Source organism: Pantherophis guttatus, chromosome 3 (genome assembly GCF_059756535.1).
Source record: "Pantherophis guttatus breed Tessera chromosome 3, ASM5975653v1, whole genome shotgun sequence".
Classification (NCBI taxonomy): Eukaryota; Metazoa; Chordata; class Lepidosauria; order Squamata; family Colubridae; genus Pantherophis; species Pantherophis guttatus.
In genome coordinates, this window is record NC_142065.1 from 211,833,754 (window position 1) to 211,854,790 (window position 21,037).

The following is a 21,037-nucleotide window of genomic DNA, read 5'->3' on the forward strand; positions in this document are numbered from 1 at the left end:
CAATGATGAGGTTACCTAGTTGGGGTAATGAAACCTTTGCAAGAAAACAAACCAGCTCAGAGAGCACCAAGGACACCACAGTTTTCCTCTTCCTCCTCCTCCTCTCCTAACTCTACCCCCTTCTAGCACTGATGATGTTATCTAGTTTGGGTAATGAAACATCTGCAAGAAAACAAACCAGCTCAGTGAGCACCCAGGACTTCGTCATGTATTTCTGCATTGAGAAGGACACTTGGTCTGATGGCCTCAAATCTCATTTTCATCCCCACGGTTCCAATTCAGCTAAGATTTGCTTTAGCCCAGGGAGCCTGTACCTTCCCAGATTTCATCGAAGTAAAACTCAGCTACCATCAATAATGGCCATGGACACAAGGTATGGGATTCAACAATCTCTGAACAGTGATGAGTCTTTGAACCCTACTTAACGCCGTTAGACACACCAAGGAGACTTGAATCTGCTAGAGTCCCCATTTTTTGCACAAAACCAAGTGAAACAAGTCATTCTGCCCCCATTTCTCTCATTTTCAAGAACCTGATATTTCATCTTGAGGTCTACAGTGGTGCCTTTTTCTATCTCCCCCTTCCCCCCTTCCCTTTGCCTGTAGCTCTCGGTAACAATTGCCAAGGTAACAGCATCTTGCTCAGAGTAGCACCAAGTATTTGGCAGCGCTTGCCCTCCCAAATGGGGGGGGGCGTATGCAGCGCCTGCGATCCCAATGGGATTTCTAATCAGAGAGTCATCGACCGAGTGGGTGGACACAGAGACTTAGACTCAATAAGCTGACGCTGGTGGTGGAGATGGAAAGATCTCTCGCTGGTGGCTGGCAGCTGGAGCCCTCGGGCATCAATAAACCCACACCACTTGTGAAGGACAAAGTCTCACATCATTTTGGGAGGTGGGTGGAGAATGAGGCAGGCAGCTGCAGGAAAGATCACTGGAGATCATTAACTTCGGCTCCACCATGAGTGGCTTGCTTTACCAGCTAGTAGCAGGGAAGCCAACTCCAGCTTGGGAGCTATGGGCGAGAAGCAACCTAGAACTGAGGAGAAGGTTCCTGACAGTGAGAACAATTAACCAGTGGAATAGCTCAGGGGTGTCAAACTCAAGGCCCGGGTTCCAGATCCGGCCTGTGGGGTGCTTAGATGTGGCCCGTGGGGCTGTCCTGGAAACAGCAAAGGACCAGCCCGCGGTGCCTCTGCCAGTGAAAATGGAGCTAGGGAGGATCGTGTGCGCCCCTCCCGAGCTCTGTTTTCACTGGCAGAGGGTTGCAGGAGGCCATCGCAACCGAAAACGGAGCTCAAGTACCCATTTTCGCTGGCAGAGTGCTCTGGCTACCACAGGTGCCCCCGACACACGTGACATCGAGCTGTCCATGCCCACCCTGTCCACGCCCCCCCATCCCCCCCCCAAGGTCAAACACAACCCTGATGCGGCCCTCAATGAAATCGAGTTTGACACCCCTGGAATAGCTGGTTCCTTCGAAAGCTGTGGATTCTCCATCACTAGACATTTTCAAAAAGCAAGAGGTTGGATTAGAAGACCTCCAGGGTCCTTTCCTACTCTATTATTCTCTGTTCTATGAGTGACTTGGAACCAATTGGGAGCCAACTTCAAATTTTTTTGGCAGGTACCAAGACAAACAGAGTGTTGGAGAAGGACTGGAAGAACCAGGGGGTGGAGTGAAAAGAGGGATCAGCCTAGAATACCTATGTAGTCACAAGTGGCGTAAGTGACTTTGAATTCTGCAGACTCTTATCTAATTCTAAGCAGGTGCTGTTACTTGAGAAGTTTCCTGTGCATAGGCTGTTCAGCAATCAATCAGTTTATTTGGACTTTCATGAGTGGACCTAGACTTTCATGCTGACACTGAGCATCCCATCTCAGTGCTGAGAAACTGGATCTCATAACTAATATTTAACTACCCAGCCACCTACATCACACTAGCATAGAAACGTTATAATTGGAAGGTAGCACAAGAACTATCTAATCCAATCTTCTGCAATGGATAGAAAAGCCAATTAAATGAACTTTAAGATTCAGCTATCCAGCCTCTTCTTTAAAACCTCTCAAGAACCCACAACGTCCACAGAGAGAGCGTACCACTGTTCTATAGAACAGAACAGAACAGAACAGAACAGAATAACAGGGTTGGAAGGGACTTTAGAGGTCTTCTAGTCCAGCCCCCTGCTCAAGCTGGAGAGCCTACACCATTTCAGACAAATAGCTGTCCAATCTCTTCTTAGAAACCTCCAGTGATGGATCACCCACAACTTCTGGAGGCAAGTTGTTCCACTGATTAATTGTTCTCATTGACAGGAAATTTCTCCTTCCTTCTAGGTTGATTCTAGTTTCCATCTGTTTTTTCTTGTCCTGCCTTCAGGTGATTTGAAGAGTAGGTTGACTCCCTCTTCTTTGTGGCAGCCCCTCAAATATTAAAACCCTGGTATCATGTCACCCCTAATCTTTCTCTTCATTAACCTAGACATACCCAATTCCTACAACTGTTCTTCATATGTTTTATCCTCCAGTCCCCTCGTCATCTTTGTTGCTCTCCTCTGCGCTCTTTCTAGAGTCTCAACATCTTTTTTACATCGTGGCGACCAAAACTGGGTGCAGGGTTCCAAGTCTGGCCTTACCAAGGCTTTATAAAGTGGGTTTTTTTTTAAAAAAATTGATTTATATGCCGCCCTTCTCCGGAGACTCAGGGCGGCTTACAATGCGCTAAGCAATAGCCTTCATCCTTTTGTATATTTATACAAAGTCAGCTTATTGCCCCCATAAACTGGGTCCTCATTTCACCTACCTTAGAAAGGATGGAAGGCTGAGTCAACCTTGAGCCTGGCGAGATTCGAACCTGCAGTAATTGCAGGCAGCTGGTCTTAATAACAGGGTGCTTTAGACCACTGTACTACCAAGGCTCTACCAAGTATTAACACTTCACGTGACCTTGATTCTATCCCTCTGTTAATGCGGCCTACCTTCAAAACACTTTTCTTTATATCTAATCAAAATAAGCTAACTTCAGTGTGTACCCATTGCTCTTAGTCCTCCTTTCTGTGGTTGTGGAAAGATCTTCCAGATCTTTCAAAGAAAGAAACAATAGATGGAAACTGAACGAAGAGAGAAGCAACCTAGAACTAAGGAGAAACTTCCTGACAGTGAAAACAATAAATCAGTGGAAGTTTTCCTGTAGAACTTATGGGAGCTCCAACACTGGAGGCTTTTAAGGAAATATTTGACAACCATGTGTCTAAAAAGGTATAGGGCAGGAGTCTGCAACCTTAAACACTCAAAGAGCCATTTGGACCCATTTCCCACAGAAAAGAAAACACTGGGAGCCACAAAACCCTTCCCGTGCCTGACTATTTCCTGAGCGGCCACAAAACTAGCATACTGTATGTAGTTGAATTAAACATTCTGTTTTCTTCTGAAACTTTTCTTTTCTTGGATTTATCTGTGGTTGGCCTACCGGGGGTTGAAAGGCTCAATGAATCGCGTGCCAGCGGGTGTCGCATATTGGTGGTTGTGACGCATATTTTGAGCGACAGGGAGCCGCAGCAGAGGGGTGAAAGAGCCACATGAGGCTTCAGAGCCGCAGGTTGCTGACCCCTGGTATAAGGTCTCCTGCTTGAGCAGGGGGTTGGTCTAGAAGACCTCCAAGGTCCCTTCCAACTCTGTTATTCTGTATAATTCCTCCACCAAGTCATCTTCAAGGCAGATATTTCATTTCATCCCAAAGTAATAAAATAGCAAGACCCTTGTTAAGCTCCGTTATTACTTACAGTTATTTCAAGGGATATTATATTTCAATCTTTTTTATTTTTTTTAAAGAAGGCATTTCCTCTATCAGATACAACTCTGTTATATTAATTTTTATAAACCTCCAGGGCAGGACTGACCTTAAAAATAAAGAGAGAGGGGAAAAAATAATAAAGCTCTATTACATCGCTTGAAACACGATGAATCTTTTTGTTGTATGGCAATAGGATTATACAATTTAAAAAAAAATAGAAAGAAATCACGGCTAACATTTATTCAGATACGTCGCCAATGAAAGGAGGGGTGGAATAACCATGGAAACCTGTTACATCGCTTTCTAAATAAAGCATTTCAGAAAACCGACTGCCATTCCACGCTCCCTGGTTGGGCTTCTTTTGCCAAGTGTTGTCCTCGCGTTGTGTAACTGAGTGTGCGATGTTTTTTAACGGAGAGAAATTATACAGTGTACATTGTGGCCGTCCCTTTTCTTTTCTCGAACGACGCTTCGCTTTTAATGCTCCGTTGCTGAGGGAGGGGGAAAAAAAATCACCGGCGTTTACCGCAAGTGGCAGAAACTGGGTTTCCATCTCAGCACAAAGAAAGCAATTTCAGTAACCCCCAAAAGTAATCATTTCAGCTTCCTTTCCATTCAAATATTGATCAGAAGCAAAAGATGGCCAGCCCCTGGGAGGAATTCACTCTGAAATGAAACCCCGCTTGGCATTTAATCCAACTTTAAGCAACTATTAGATCCTTACAATGCTTCTTTTGTTCTGCCGGCTGAAGGCAGACGGGGAATCTTAAAGCGCCTGAAAACATTTCTGTCATTTAGTTTGGAGTCAGTGAGACCAGTTTTTCCAGCGTCAATTCAGTTCCATGTTGGTGGCCTTCTGACAACCTGAAACACCAACGACGACTTGGGAATAGATTACGTACAAAGGTCCCTCGTGCAAACAGAGAAGAAGAAATAGCTAATTTGCGGTTGCTGGCTTTCTAGCTGGGTATAATTCCTGTAATTCTATGTTGCTGCAAAGAACCTTTTGATCGGCGTTTAAGTCTGAATGTTGATGAAGCTGCAGAAGTCCATGAAATGAGTCTAGACCATTATTACGGAATAGCAGTACTGCAGGGGTGAATTGTGGCTGGTTGATGGTATCTTTGTGTTCTTTTATGAAGAGCTGAAGGTGTTCCTCAGCTGGGCTCTTATTATGAGAGCTAAGAAGTTAGCATGGGGGCCCAGAAGAAGGCCTGTTTTCAAATTGGGGTGTTGGAGAAGTTCTTGAGAGTCTTCTGGACTGCAAGGAAATCCAATCAGTCAATTGGAAATCAACAACTGTCCTTTGGAAGGACAGATCCCGAAGCTGAAGCTCAAATCCTTTGGCCACCTAATGGGAACAGAGGACGCCTTGGAGAAGACCCTGATGTTGGGGAAGATGGAAGGCAAAAGGAGAAGAGGACGGCAGAGGAGGAGATGGTTAGATAGTGTCATCAGCAGGGGAGAAATGCTCCCGGTTTGGACAGGACTGCCCAATCCAGTAGTGATGGCGGCGGGTGGTTCGGAGAACCGGTAGCAAAAATTCCTGCGCCCCCCCCATGCCCAGCTGATCCGCGCGATCATCAGAGGCTGTTTTTTTTACTTTTAAAAGCATATTTTCTACAACCTCTTTGGCCGAAAAAATGCTTTTAAAAGTAAAAAAAAAAAAAGCCTGGTGTGCTGTCCTTTCCACATGGGTTGTTTTCTTGCCAACATTTCATTACCCAGCTAGGTAACAGCATCAGAGCTCGTAGGGAGTGGAGTTCGCTCTGGTTTTTCTTGGTGGGAGTCTTCTTGGTGCTTCTTGGTTGTTTATGGTTATTGTGTTTGATATTCCTTAGTTATTAGTTGGCTAATAACACCAAGATGAACCATCTTAACCAACAATCAAGAAGAACAATCAACCAGAGACCAACAATCAAGAGGTCAACTCCCAACTCAGACAAACAAGGTTACAGGGAGCAACAGTTCAATCAAGGAACCACAAAGAGGATTCCCACCAACGCTGACAGGACAAGTCACTAGAATACAAAATGAGAGCAAACCCCACCCCCCACTAGCACTGATGATATTACCTAGTTGGCTAATGCAACATCAGCAAGAAACAACCAAACTCAGAGGGCATCAGGGACCCCACACTCCTCCTCCTCTTCCTCCTCCTCCTCAACATTCATCATCTTACCTATTGGGTCTTGAAATGTCTGCAAGAAAACAACCAAGCTCAGGGAGCACCAAGGATCCCACATTCCTCCTCCTCCTGCTCCTGCTCCTGCTCCTGCTCCTCCTCCTCCTCCTCCTCCTCCTCCTCCTCCTCCTCCTCCTCTGCAAGCCCCACTCTCTCCTAGCACTGATGATATTTATCTAGTTGGGTCATGAAACCTCTGCAAGGAAATCACCAAGCTCAGAGAGCACCAAGGACCCCACAGTTTAACCCTGAGCTATAAATATTATCTTCTATAGGTATCTCTCCCTTTTTTCTGCTTTCACCTGGATAATATCCCCTGACTCTCCATTTTTCATGTTTATGGGGTCCATGCAATGGCTTATTTGGATGGGTAACAGCCAGTTGTTTTTGGCATCCAACTTAATGCAACTGTAGTAATTAACAGCCGTTCCCCGACTCAATGAACATCAACAGAGCCTGTGACACATGTCGTCGGTATTATAACACAACATTTTAGCAAAAAGGCCAGATGTTTAGGGATTAGAGTAGAGTTAGCTTTCTCTGCTTGGCTGTTATATTTCTTACCTTCACATGAAATGGTGTTGAACCTTCTGATAGCAATGTTCCAGTATTTGAGGGGCTGCTACAAAGAGGAGGGGGTCAAGCTATTTTCCAAAGCACCTGAAGGCCAGACAAGAAATAATGAATGGAAGCTGATCAAGGAGACATTCAACCTGGAAATAAGGAGACATTTTCTGACAGTGAGAACAATCAATCGATGGAACAGAAGTTGCCTTCAGAAGTTGTGGGAGCTTCATCACTGGAAGCTTTCAAGAAGAGACTGGACTGCCATCTATCAGAATTTGTGCAGGGTCTCCTGCATGATTTTCAGTCATCCAGGTCATGCTTTTCTTTTTAAAGAGCACCTTTGGGATAACTATTACCTGGATGACTGAGAAGCTCTACATACTTTTAGCAATACAATTTGAGATAAACACCCTTGGAATGGTGTGGGAGTAGGAATGGGTTTCCAGAGGAAAAAAAAATTGCAGACTCCAGGAACCAGGAGCACCACTCAGGTGACCCTGAGGACACAGATAAACCTCCAAGTGCTTCCACGACCCTCTAAAGGGATGCAAATGACCAGCTGTCTACAAGGAGTATCAATCCTTCCATTCCCCACCATCCAGTCAGAGCTGAAGAAGCTTCTTGGATCAGAAGCGAATTGTGTTCAAAAGAAAAAACAAGAAAGTCCAGTTGCCTCCTGAAAAAAGCACCTTTGGGATTCATGTGAAATAGTGGTGAACCTTCTCGGAATGACGGTTCATCTGAGAGAGTCCTAAATTTCTAGGAAAAATGCTTCGGAAAATCCATCCTTTGGTTCAGAAATCCTCCCTGCTGTCTTTCATACTTTGATCAACTTGAGAGGAGGTGAGGATTATTCATGGAATCGTCCGTATTTCCACAACCCTAACCTTGTGTATAGAATCAATATCCCAAGCTTATGAAATATTAAATTCAGGATAGATTCTCTTTTTACTAATATGAACTGAACTTGCTGGAATGTGCAATTCCACCAGGTGATTCACATTTTATGGACTGTGGTTTTTGATAATCGTCTTTACCTTACATTCAGTCAGTAATTCCCTTAGTGATACAGTGTATTGTTGGTTTTCGTTCACAACTAATTCATCATGTTTTAGAAGGCTATAGCCTCCATGGCATTTTTAAATTCCGGGTTTGTTTGTCTATTTCTGTATAATATTCTTTTTTCCCCCCAAGTATTCTTAGAACATAGAAAAACAGAGTTGGAAGGGACCTTGGAGGTCTTCTAGTCCAATCTCCTGCTTCAGACCAATGGTTATCCAACCTCTTCTTAAAAACTTCCAGTGTTGGAGCATTCACAACTTCTGGAGGCAACTTGTTCCACTGATTAATTGTTCTCACTGTCAGGAAATTTCTTCTTATGTCTAGGCTGCTTCTCTCCTTGGTTAGTTTCAGAGAATACTTGAAAGCAAATCAAGGAGAGAGTTACGTCCCTTTGCATCTTTCTTTCTTACTTATTATTTTTTTTTAATTTTATTAATCATATTTCTATGCAGCCCACTCTCTGAGGACTCTGGGCGGCTTACACCAAAGACAGTATACTAAATAGCATATTGCCCCCTAACAATCCGGGTCCTCATTTTACCCACCTCGGAAGGATGGAAGGCTGAGTCAACCTTGAGCCAGTGAGATTTGATCTCCTGATCTGCTGAACTAGCAGTCAGCTGAAGTAGCTGCAGTACTTCACCCTAGCCACTGCGCCACCTCATCTCTTTTTAAGTATTTATTTATTTATTTATTTATTTATTTATTTATTTATCAAGAACGTATTAGGTAATATACACAGCTCAAAAAAATCAAGGGAAGACAAGCAGAAGACATCCGAGATCTGAATGAATGAAATAGCCTTATTAAATACTTTGTTCGTTACATAGAGTAGTTTTGCGTTCCCTTTAGTTGTTTGAGCAGTGTATAAACTACTGTATGTAAAGAACAAAGTATTTAATAAGGCTATTTCATTCATTCAGATCTCGGATGTCTTCTGCTTGTCTTCCCTTGATTTTTTTGAGCAGTATATATAAGTATGAGCATGGATTGAATACATAAAATAGATACAAATAGAGGAAACATTAGGACAGGGACGGTAGGCACACTGGTGCGCTTATGCACACCCCTTACAGACCTTTTAGGAATGGGGTGAGGTCGACAGTAGACAGTCTAAGGTTAAAGTTTAAGGGGTTTGGGGAAGAAACCACAGAGTCAGGTAGTGCATTCCAGGCATTGACCACTCTGTTGCTGAAGTTGTATTTTCTGCAGTCTAGTTTGGATCGGTTTACCATGAGTTTGTATCTATTGTGTGCTCGTGTATTGTTGTGGTTGAAGCTGAAGTAGTCATTGACAGGTAGGACATTGTAGCAGATAATTTTATCAGCTACGCTTAGGTCATACCGAAGGCGGCGTAATTCTAAGTTTTCTAGGACCAGAATTTCAAGTCTGGTGGCATGAAGTATTTTGTTGAGAGCAGAGGAGGACTCTTCTTCTGAAATATTTCTGGACATGTTCGATTGTATTAATGTCCGATATGCAGTGCAGGTTCCAGACAGATGAGCTGTATTCGAGAATTGGTCTAGCAAATGTTTTGTATGCTCTGATTAGTAGTGTAATATTACCGGAGAAGAAGCTATGCAAGAAGAAGCTCCTTCACTTCAAGGAGGTGGCACCTACTCCCTCTCTGCAGGAAACAGAGTCTCAGATCCAGAACTACATTGTTACTATGAAGTTATTCATTTTCACACATGTGCCCATCTTCCTATGTCATGCTGATGACAACTGTTCCATTCCTCATTTTTTGCTCTTTCTTTTCTCAGCTGCCTTTTCTTGCCTGCCGGAGGAACCAATGAGTCACCCAGACAACTCAGAGCAGGGGCAGCCCACTAAGATGCTAGGAGGCCAGCTCCTATTTTTATTTATTGAACATATTTCCATAACTGCCCAACTCAGATATATTGATTGATCGATTGAATTTATATTGCCGCCTATTCACTCATGGTGACTCAAGGCGACTTACATAATTTAATATATAATGTTGCCAGGTGTCCACTATTTGAGTGGACAGTCCGCTTTTTTCACATTATTTTCACTATTTTTTTTTTCACAAAATAGTGGACATATTTTTTATTCAAAAGCTTTATGATGAAATTAAAATGTAATTTAATATTTTACATATTATTATAATATATTTGATGTTTTGAATTTTAAGTAAAGTTTTGAAGTGATTATTTTAATACATGTTAAAATGTTTGTAAGAAAATATATAATTTAATTGTAATTTTTTTTTAAAAAAATTACTACTTAACCTCCCCCCCCCCCCCGCTTGTCCGCTATTTTTTGGAAGCAGACCTGGCAACCCTATTAATATAGGTGCTCCAAGTGGTGTACAACTCTTTTTTTAATCCACCATATAATAAAACTGTTTTTAAAAAATCCTTAGCCAACCCCCATGGCAGCAGCAACATCATCAAATCATATCCCACTCTCCGTTTTTGCTGGCAGAGGGCTAGCAAAACAAATGAAAAGCGAAACAAAACCAAAGGAGAAATGATTTTCCCTTTTGCCTTTGAGCATGCAAGAAGGGACAGGAAAGGAGAAAGGGAAAAAGGAAAGACAAGAACAAGAAAAAGAAAGAAAAGATGGGAAGAGAGCAAGGAAGGAAAAAGAAGGAAAGAGGGGAAGGAAGAAGAAAGGAGAATGAAGAGGGAAGGAAAAAGAAGAAAAAGAAGGAAGGAAGGAAGGAAGGAAGGGGGAAGGAAGAGGGAAGGAAGAAAAGGAAGGAAGAAAGAAAAGGAAGGAAGGAAGGAAGGAGAAAGTAGAATGAAGAGGGAAGGAAAAGGAAGAAAAGGAAGGAAGGGAGGAGGGAGGGAAGGAAGGAAGGAGAAAATAGAATGAAGAGGGAAGGAAAAGGAAGAAAAGGAAGGAAGGAAGAAAAGGAAGGAAGGAAGAAAAGGAAGGAAGGGGAAAGTAGAATGAAGAGGAAAGGAAAAAGAAGAAAAGGAAGGAAGGAAGAAAAGGAAGGAAGGGGAAAGTAGAATGAAGAGGAAAGGAAAAAGAAGAAAAGGAAGGAAAGAAGGAGAAAGTAGAATGAAGAGGGAAGGAAAAGGAAGAAAAGGAAGAAAGAAAAGGAAGGAAGGAAGGAAGGAGAAAGTAGAATGAAGAGAGATGGAAAAGGAAGAAAAGGAAGGACAGAAGGAAGGAGAAAGTAGAATGAAGAGAGATTGAAAAGGAAGAAAAGAAAGGAAGGAAGGAAGGAAGGGGAAAGTAGAATGAAGAGGGAAGGAAAAGGAAAAAAGGAAGGAAGGAAGGGGAAAGTAGAATGAAGAAGGAAGGAAAACGAAGAAAAGGAAGGAAGGCAGAGGGCAAGACTCCTCTGGAGGCCAAGAGTTTGGTGCTTTCCCTGGTCTCGCCTTCCTCCACTGGAGACAATGGATCCCCCCAGCTCCACCTGGACCACCACAGGTGCTCCTGACACGAGTGATGTGGAGCTGGCCACGCCCACCCCACCCCCTAAGACCAAGCACAACCCTGATGTGGCCCTCAATGACATCGAGTTTGACACCGCTGGTCTAGGGTGCTGGCAATTCCCGCCAGCTTAGTATCATCCACAATTTAAATGCTGGTGGGTCTGATGTAAGAGTCGATATTCTTTTTTTTTTAAATAATTTTTTATTGTTTCTTTTTTAAAAAACAAAAACATAAACGAAACAAGAACAAAAGGCAAAGGAAAAAAATTTCCATTTTACAACAGTTCCGTATTGGTATATTGGTATATATTCGTATTGATATATTGGTATATATATATTCACAATTTATATTCCCCCCCCTTCATATTTACATATTTATTTATTTATTTATTTATTTTTAATTTGATTTATATGTCGCCCTTCTCCGGAGACTCAGGGCGGCTTACAATGTGTTAAGCAATAGCCTTCCTACTTTTGTATATTTATACAAAGTCAGCTTATTGCCCCCACAAACCGGGTCCTCATTTCACCTACCTTAGAAAGGATGGAAGGCTGAGTCAACCTTGAGCCTGGCGAGATTCGAACTTGCAGTAATTGCAGGCAGCTGGGTGATAATAACAGGCTATTAGTCTGCTGCGCCACCAGGCTCTTTATAATTGTGGTTCCCTTACTTCTTACCTATTATTTATACTACTCCTTACTTCTTTATACATTACTATTATGTCAATATATTACTTTACATACATTGTGTATTTAACACCATTTTCCCAATACTTCCTAATTTCTAGATCATCTCTATTGTATATTTTCGTACTTACTATTCCTGTCCTCCAACCATTTAGAGTCGATATTCTTGTCGTGTACATTTAAAAGGTATTCTTTCCCTACAAAGAAAACTTTTGAAAAGACAATGCAAGATAGGCCTTCCAATCTGAAGTCCATGAAAAATGGAAGCTTCCCAGGCTAAAGCCAGATTGTTACATTGATCTAGCCAATTTAACAATTAGTCATAAGGACTATTGTTTTTCCTTACCAGAGACTGAATATAAGACGTTTTGCTTGGAGTAGATCAGTGATGGTTAACCTTTTTGCCATCGTGTGCCAAAAGTGGGGGGAGTGTGGGGTGGGTGGGCTGTGTGTGTGCATGCCCACACCCATAATTCTATGTGCCCTGCCCCCCGTGTGTGACCCTCCCTTGTGCTCCCCCCACTTTTGGCACATGATGGCCCATTTTTCGCCCTCCCCAGGCTCCAGAGGCTTTCTAGGAGACTGGGGAGGGTAAAAACAGCCTTCCCCACCCCCCAGGGTCCCTCCAGAGGCCAGAAACAGCCTGTTTCCCAACTTCTGGTGGGCCCAGAAGACCTGAAAATCAGCTGGCCAGCGCGTGCATGCCCGCTGAAGCTAAGCTTGCGTGCCCACCGATATGGCTCTGCGTGCCATAGGTTCGCCATCACGGGAGTAGATTATCACTGTAATACACCCATTGCAAGTAGTCCTTGATTTACGACTGGTTGCTTAGCAACCATTCAAAGTTCTGACAGACTTACCTGGAGAGCGTTTGAATGCTGGAGTCGAAGTTCCAACCGTTGGGTCCCATGTAGTCACATGACAAATATTGGGCTCCTTGGCAACCAGGCTGCATTCATGGACATCTGCAGCTTCCCATGGTCATGTGACCACATTGTACAATGTTTTTTCCCCCTCTAAAAACTGGCATTTACTGCTAATTTTCTGCAAAACTCAGTTCATAGTCAACCAAGCGTTCACTCCAAGACTGCAGTGTTCGTGTGAGTTAAGCATAGTAAGATGGGTGGCCAATAAATTTAATAAACAAATAAGTAAGTAAATAAATAAATAACGACTGCAACTAAATCACGGAATTGAGTTGGTCATATGACCAACCTGTGTGATGACCCTCAGAACTTACAACCATGGTTTTGTTCAGTTGCCAAGACATGCCCAACTCTTCTTTTTTTTTTTTTATTGCAAAAGTTTTACAATTACATTTTCACCCCTTTTTTCACCCCCCCTCCCCAAACTTCCCATCCTCCCTAACCCTCCCTAACCCTCCCCCCCCAGACTTCCCTATTATGTACTCATAACTAATGACACTAATATATAAGCTTGAACCCATCCCTCCCCCTGTATAATTTTTCCTCTTTGTCTCTTTACATTAAAATATTTCTAATACATTATTTTCAAATAAAAGCTATTTGATACTTTCTAGTTTGGTATTTGTTCTGAACATATTCTATCCACCTTTTCCATTCCCATTCATAAGTCTCTTGTGAACAGTCTTTTAAATATGCTGAAATCTTCGCCATCTCTGCAAAACTAGCCATCTTCAAAGTCCATTCCTCGATAGTGGGCAAAGCTTCATTCTTCCAGTATTTACCTATCAACAATCTTGCTGCTGTTATCATATACAATATCAATTTTGTTTCACCCCGTGTAAAACCCTTAACTATACCCAATAAAAACAACTGTGGAGAAAATTGAATTTTTTTCCTCAAAACATTCTGCATGACCCACCAAATTTTTATCCAAAAAGCCTTAACTTTCCTACAGGTCCACCAAACATGATAATACGTAGCATCCAAACATTCGCATCTCCAACATTTTGGCTGAACATTAGGGTACATAATGGACAACAACATGCCAGGCCTTCCTCTCCTCCATTGTCTCCTGGAGTTTGCCCAAAATTCACGTTCCTTGTGTCAATGACACTATCTAACCATCTCCTTCTCTGCTGTCTCCTTCTCCTTTTGCCTTCCATCATTCCCAACATCAGGGTCTTCTTCAAGGAATCCTCTCTTCTCATTTGGTGGCCAAAGTATCTGAGTTTCAGCTCCAGGATCTGTCCTTCCAAGGAAGTCTGGGTTGATATCCTTTAGGATTTAGGAGCCAACCACGATGGGTCAGCTTTATTACAGTCATAACTCAAGGAGTACCTGTAAAGGTGTACGTCACGTAGCTAAGCCAGCAAGAGCCCACCTAGGTTCTCACATTCTTGGACTGTTTTGAAACAAAACCTTTTGAGGAAAGGAGTTTGGGAGAGAAAGGAGCTGAAATGAGTTCCCCAAACCCAGAAGGAACATAGTTAACTCACCAACCATCATCATCATTTAACGATCCCATAATCCCTTGCCGAGTGGAGTCTGGGCAACTGAATGGAGCTAGCAGAGTGTTTAATGGCCGGATGCCCTTCCTGTCACCAATGTGGAGTTTTGTTCAGCAGATATATTCTCATCGTGCCCAGAGAGAGAGAGATATCTAGCTCTACCTAGGATCGAACTCACAGCCTCCTGATTGTGAGGCAAGAGCTCCACCTCTAGGCCACCGCACCACTTAACTCTCCAGCCATGCCCTTTCCAAATGAATTGGATTCCAGTCCCCATTATTCCCAGCCAGAACCTCAAAGGGTTCTACCAGAGTCAATGAAGGTGAAAAGTGGAATGGAACAATTTGCCGCAGAATAATTCATTGTGGCCAACTTGCTACAGCAGAACTCGCCACAGGGCTAATTCTACCCAGTGTAAGTCAATGTGAGAAATGTTATCAGCAACTTCGACATCATTTTCATTGTTAAAAATAGAAATAATGTTGAAGAAACAGTGGCGGGTAACATTTATCGCGTTGAGTTGTCCCACTTGGAATTGTCCAGAGCGAATTGTCCTGTGGCGAATCAGTTGTGACTAGATGGTTATGGCGAGATGGCTGTGGTGGACTCGCTGTGGCAAAATGACTGTGGCAAGTTGGCTGCATTGAGATGTCCATGGGGAGTTGGCCATGGCAAGATGGCCACGGCAAGATGGGCGTGGCAAGATGGCTGTGGTGAGTCAGTAGCGGTAAGTTGTACTAGACCCTAGTAAAAGTAAAAGGCAAGTTGGATGTCACCAATTGTGACAACAATGCAGATGGAGATATCAAAAATCTTTGCACAGTGAGCTAGCTGTCACAGTTCTGATCGATGTCCTAATTAAATCACGAGCCTCGAGACAAGCTTCAAAAGAAATCCAGTTATTTATTAGGAGTGCCATGTTGACACGAACCAAGTGAAGCCAACTCTGACCCTACTTAAGTCATGCCTTGGCTCTGACCCTGTTTCCCCCACCCCCCAAGGTTGTGTCATCAGTCACATTCCCCAATGAAGCAATTTTGCGGGTTTGTAGAAATCCCTCCCTCCAGCCACTGTGGGTCTGCATGGAAATGACCTTGACGTGGCTGGCTGGAATGTGCTTTATTTTGACTGAAACGCAAGTTCCTTGCTGCAGCTGTGATGTTCAATTCCCATAAGCCTGCTTATGGCAACTCGAGAGTAGCCCCGATATGCTTCACAAGTTGACCCTAGCCAGTCATGGGGAAGGATGATGCGGTGAATTTGGAGGAAAGGAAGCAGCAGCATCACAACACAAAGTCCACGTGGGACTTATAGATGAGTAGCTATGTGCTGAGTGTAGGTTGTGTGCCAAGGAACGACTGAGCAAAGGAACAGCAGTGGGAAGAAAACATGAGAATTATTCACATATGAACTAAGGCAAGAAGGAGGAGGAGGAGGAGATGAATCTTTTCAGCATACCACCATCATCCTTGCCTAATTGAAGCTCATTCCATCACAGGGTATCTGAGAAAGCAGTGACAGCTTTTGTGTTCCTGGGCTCCAAGATCATCACAGACTGCAACTAAAGTCATGAAATTACAGGATGTTTTCTCCTTGGGAGGAAAGCTGTGGCAAACTTAGACAGCATGCTCAAAAGCAGAGACGTCACCTGACTGACAAAGGTCCATGTGGTCTACAAAGCCTTGTAGAGATTGATGATATCCTTCTCATTGGTTAAATATCAGCCACAAGTCCCAAATATTAAGCCATTTTTTCATGGTAAGATATAAAATGATAAGGCACCTGGGAAAGCCAAGGGAAATCATCAAAATCATAAAAAAGCAAAAGAGTATTTTAGACATGTGATGCGACACCTGAAAAAAATATGGCATCCTTCAATTAATCCTCCAATGAAAGATTGAAGGCAAACGAGGTCCAGGCAGAAGAAGAACATCATGGCTTCAAAATCTAAGGAACTGGTTTGGACAAAACTCAGCAGCTCCTTTTCGTGTGGCTGTTGATAAAAATAGGATCGGAAACATGATCGGCGATGTCCAATGATGAATATGGCACAAGGAGGAGGAGGAGGAGGAGGAAGAGGAGAAGAAGAAGAAGAAGGAGAAGGAGAAGGAGAAGGAGAAGGAGAAGAAGAAGAAGAAGAAGAAGAAGAAGAAGAAGAAGAAGAAGAAGAAGAAGAAGAAGAAGAAGAAGAAGAAGAAGAAGATTTAAAATACCATAAGCCACCCAGAGTCACCTTACAGGGGAGGCGAGAAGCATAACAATTTAATAGACAAACAAACAAACATGTTTGGCATATTTGGTATGTTAGTCTCCGAACAGTAGCAAGCTGCTTTCCAAAACAACAGAAGATAAGACAAGAAATAATGGATGGAAATTAATCAAGAAGACAAGCAACCAGGAATTAAGGAATTGACACAACATACTTCAAACCCAAAAATGGACTAAAGCAGAAACCTTGTCCACCCCGAGGATAAAAAACCCAGACACAAACTGAGCAACATAGTATATGCAGTACAATACAGTGAGAGATGTGCAGATCTGTACATTGGAGAAACAAAACAACCACTTCATAAGCGCATGGCACAACATAGGAGAACAAACCCATCAAGAGAAGATTCAGCAATCTGTATTAAAAGAGAAAAGCCGCTCTTTTGAAGACAGCAAAGTCTACATCTTGGACAGAGAGGACTGCTGGTTTGAAAGAGAGGTCAAAGAAGCCATCAATGTCAAAATTGAACAGCCCTCTCTCAATGAAGGGGGAGGGATATGACACCACCTATCTCCAGTCTACAACACAGTCCTTTCAATAGTTTCAAGAAGGTGTCATACCCATTCGCACTACTCAGGTGACCCTGATGAGAATGATAAACTCCAGGTGGCCTCAATGACTTGCTAGAAGAATGCAAAGGACCAGCTGTCTGCTAGAAGTCTAAATCCTTCCATTCCCCATTATCCAGGTAGAGCTGAAGAAGCTTCTTGGATGAGAAGTGAAACATCTTCAAAGAAAAACAAGAAAGTCCAGTTGCCTCTTGGGAAAAAAATAAAAGCATTTTTGGGACAACCATGACCTGCATGACTGAGAAACTCCATGGACATCTGGAATTAAGGAGAAACTTCCTAACAGTGAGAACAATTAACCAGTGGAACAGCTTGCCTCCAGAAGTTGTAGGTGCTCCAACACTGGAAACTTTTAAGAAAAGACTGGACAGTCATTTGTCTGAAATTTATTTATTTATTTTATTTATTTTATTAGGCTTATATGCCGCCCTATCTCCAATGGACTCAAGGTGGCTCACAACAATAAAACCACAATAATCCATTATACAAAGTTAAAATGCCTAATTAAATCAGATAAAGCTAAAAAACCCATATAAAACCCCATCAGTCCAGGCCGGGGGACTCAATAACCAAGTTTTTAATTCGCGGCGAAAGGTCAGGGGCCAGTCGGAGCCCCAAGGGGAGTTGATTCCAGAGGGTGGGTGCACCCACAGAGAAGGCTCTACCCCTGGGGGCCGCCAGCCGACATTGTCTCACCGACGGCACCCTGAGCAGGCCCTCCCTATCGGCGCGAACCGGGCGATGGGATGTTGTTGCTGGCTGCAGATGGTCCTCCAAATATTCTGGGCCTAAGCCATGTAGGGCTTTATAGGTCATCACCAGCACCTTGAATCTCACCCGGAGGGCAACTGGTAACCAATGCAGGTCCTGCAGGAGAGGTGTTACATGGGAGTATCGGGATTCTCCCATCACAACCCATGCGGCTGCATTTTGCACCAGCTGAAGCCTCTGAGTGGTCCTCAAGGGCAGCCCCATGTAGAGAGTGTTACAGTAGTCAATACGGGAGGTGACTAGTGCATGAGTAAATGGCAGGGGTGTCAAGCTTGCAACCTGTGGGTCAGATGTGTCACGTGCTGGCCATGGCCACCTTGTTCTGTCCCCAACCACAAGCACACACACCAACAGACATTCAAGAGTTAAAGACCAAACCAACCGGCAAAATCTTTTTCCTTATGATAACGGAACTTGGCAACAACCTAGTGGCTGCCTGCCAAGAGTTTATTATTTATGAAGAGGAGAGATAACTTCTTCCCACTCCTGATACATCAAAAGAAACAGCTCAATAATTACGAAATCAATCAAATCCAGAAATAATCCAGCAAAGTCTATAGCCAAAAGTCCGGCAATGCAGAATGGCGTGGAAGCTTTCAGCTTTGTTCGTCACAAGGTTTGACTGGCCACCACACTCCCTTTTATATCCTGTGGGGTGTGGTCCAGTGACTCAGCCTAATCTCGGGCACGCCTTTTCTTCTGTTGTGCACGCTTATCTCTGCGACGCTGGCGTGGATCCAGCCAAGACTCATTACCCTCATCACTGTCCACCTGTGGCTGCGTGGATGTGCTTGGCCCCGGCCCTATCTCTTGCCCTTTGGCGGACACCGAAGGCATTGCCAGAGAGGAGGGTCCTGGAGAGGGAGGCCTTGCCAACTCCTCTCCTTCACTCTCAGAGTCCTCTCCTGCTGATGACACAGGCTCAGGTAACGGAGCCACAACACACCTCTGGTTTAGCGAAGGGGGGAAAAAGTTGTGATACATCACGTGATGACGTGACACTGCGAGTTTGACACCTCTGGTATAGGGTCTCCTGCTGGGTTGGACTAGAAGACCTCCAAGCTCCCTTCCAGTTCTATTCTGATTGATTGACCTGGTGTTAAGGAGTGTTGTCGTAGACAGCTCACTCCCTGCTTCCTCCGGAGTTGTCTATAGCTACCTCACAAACCGGGGAAGGGACCGTTTGTTCACTCTGCTCCATGTTTTTTGATTGATAGCCCTAATTTTATTCATGGTGAGTTTTTACTTGTTGCCTGGAAGGAGCAGATAATAGTGGTCTCGGATCAAACCATCCTTGCATTGGGTCTTGGTGATCAAGAATCCTGGGTTTTGCTAAGAGTTTCAGGAAACGAAAGATCAGAATAAATGCCTTGGGCAATGCTGGAGGACGACAAAGGGCAAATCTGACAGAACAAAGATTTACCCACTGGCTATAAGAAAAACAAAATGGTGTATTTCTTTATTCTTGTGGCATCTGCAAATAGCTAGCCAGGAAATCTGGCTTTGGCTGATCAAATCCCTTCTTGGCAAGGGGAGGTTGAGGAAGAATTGCTGCACGGATTGCTCTAGGCATCTGTCCAATAAAAACCAGTTGGATCCAATCAGAGTTGGACTCTTAATTGGGCTGGTCCTACGGAAGAGAGGGAGGCACTGTCAAGTCTGCCATCTTTTTTTTTTTAATTTGATTTATATGCCGCCCTTCTCCGGAGACTCAGGGCGGCTTACAATGCGTTAAGCAGTAGCCTTCATACTTTTGTATATTTATACAAAGTCAGCTTATTGCCCCCACAATCTGGGTCCTCATTTCACCTACCTTAGAAAGGATGGAAGGCTGAGTCAACCTTGAGCCTGGTAAGATTCGAACCTGCAGAAATTGCAGGCAGCTGTGTTAATAACAGGGTGCATTAAACCACTGTACTACCAATCTTCACCTTCTTTGTTTCGCTGGCATCCTGCCACAAGATGCAGGGAAGTGGGGGTGGGGTGGGGAAAGCATTTGGAGAAATGAAAGTCGGGCAGGGGAACAGGAAGACAAACGGAGGGTGTGTGACAGGTTGACTACAACTACAGGTGCCAAAACCAGAATAAACCAGCGGCCATGGACAGCTAGCCTGGGAACAGAAGGTGAAACTACATCAGAAGGCAGCAGACTTCAAAGCAGTTCCCAGAACATCCAAACAGCTTTCTATTGGACACTGATGGACTGGTCAAGGGAGGAGGAGGGCCAGACAAAGGAGGAAAAGTCTAAAGATTCTCAGACTTTTAGCTATACAATTTGGAATGAACACCCTTGAAATGGGATGAGAGTAGGAGTGGATTTCCAGAGGAAAAATTGCAGAATATGTTGTGACCTAAGCTCACTTAGTCATTACAGGACAAAATTAGTCTCAAACAAAACTATTTTATTATAACAGCTGAGAATTACTTCATTCCCAGCTTAATCCAAATTAATTCCAAAACAAGTCCTTCAGAAAAAGTCCTTTGAGTTTATCACAAACCTTTATCTCCTTTGGCACCCTTTGCCAAAGGCCTTTCTTGGCAAAGCCGCACAAAGTTCAGAAACAAGAGACGCCGACTGGAAAACAGATTTAGCAATGTTGCTTTCCTACAAAGAGCCCAAGAGCTTTTGCTGCTCTTTTAAGCCTTATGGGAGGGGCCAATCATCTCCTGGCCTTACTCCTGAGTTGTCCCTTTTGCTTTAGCTGCTCTTGCCTTCTGGCAGCTCTGAACATGTGTGTATTAGGAACAGGCTCCTCCTGTTCCTCTGCCTCTCTGCTGTCCAACTCTAGAGACATCATTCCCAGATGGCCCTGGCCCCATCTCTACCTCCGAGGCAAAGCCATCATCTGGGCCTTCCCCAGATTCCAGGACTGGCCCATGGTCCTCCCCAGCCTCTTCACTGTCCAATTCTGCTGCCAGCTCCGTGGGCTGCTGGCAGACCACAATAGACTACAGGAACCAGGAGCACTACTCAGGTGACCCTGAGGGCACAGATAAACCTCCAGTGGCCTCAACGACTCTCTAAAAGGATGCAAATGACCAGCTGTCTGGATGGAATATAAATCTTTCCATTCCCCACTATCTTGTCAGAGCTGAAGAAGCTGCTTGGATGAGAAAGAAAACGTCTTCAAAGAACAACAGAGCTGAAGAAGCTTCTTGGATGAGAAGCGAAGCATCTTCAAAGAACAACAGAGCTGAAGAAGCTTCTTGGATGGGAAGCAAAGCGTCTTCAAAGAACAACAGAGCTGGAAAAGCTTCTTGGATGAGAAGCAAAGCGTCTTCAAAG